Genomic DNA, 717 nt, shown 5'->3' on the forward strand with positions numbered 1-717 from the left:
TATATATATATATAACTACCTCTCTATGCGCACGCATTTAAGCATGCATACGTGCATACATATATGCATGCGTATATACACATATACATACATACACACACATATCCCTACATAGGTATACACTCATATACTTATACACACACAACACATGCATATATTCATACATGCATATATATATATAATATATACACATACATGCAATGCATACTCTCTACACTCGTAAATTCAGTAAGCAATTACTTCACACCTTGCTGTCTCGCACGCGCGCGCGTGTGTGTTTGTATGAGCGTTTGTGTATGCGCATGCGTGTGCGTGCGTGTGTATCAACAGTATCATGAAGTTTGATGTGCTAAATTGAGAAAATGCCAAAAACGAAAGCGAGGGAAAACATTCCAACATAGTAATAGTAAGCAACGCATCATAACATTATTCGATGATGGGGAAATTTTGCTGAAAGGCAACTTTTAAAATTTTATTCATTTCGCTTATCGTGTAAAGACGTTTGCCAGTTTTGGCGGTAAGCTCCTCATGTGTTTACGTAACTTGCTCCGGTTATCATGTTGTATGTTATTGTATTGATTTATTCCAGTTCTACGTATGTAAAGTGTAAGTAACGGCTCACTGATCCAATACAGCTTTCGCTAGAATTTCATTGCTGCCATCCGGCCATATATATATATATATATATATATATATATATATATATATATATATATA

Source organism: Octopus bimaculoides, chromosome 6, assembly GCF_001194135.2.
Source record: "Octopus bimaculoides isolate UCB-OBI-ISO-001 chromosome 6, ASM119413v2, whole genome shotgun sequence".
NCBI classification, from domain to species: Eukaryota; Metazoa; Mollusca; class Cephalopoda; order Octopoda; family Octopodidae; genus Octopus; species Octopus bimaculoides.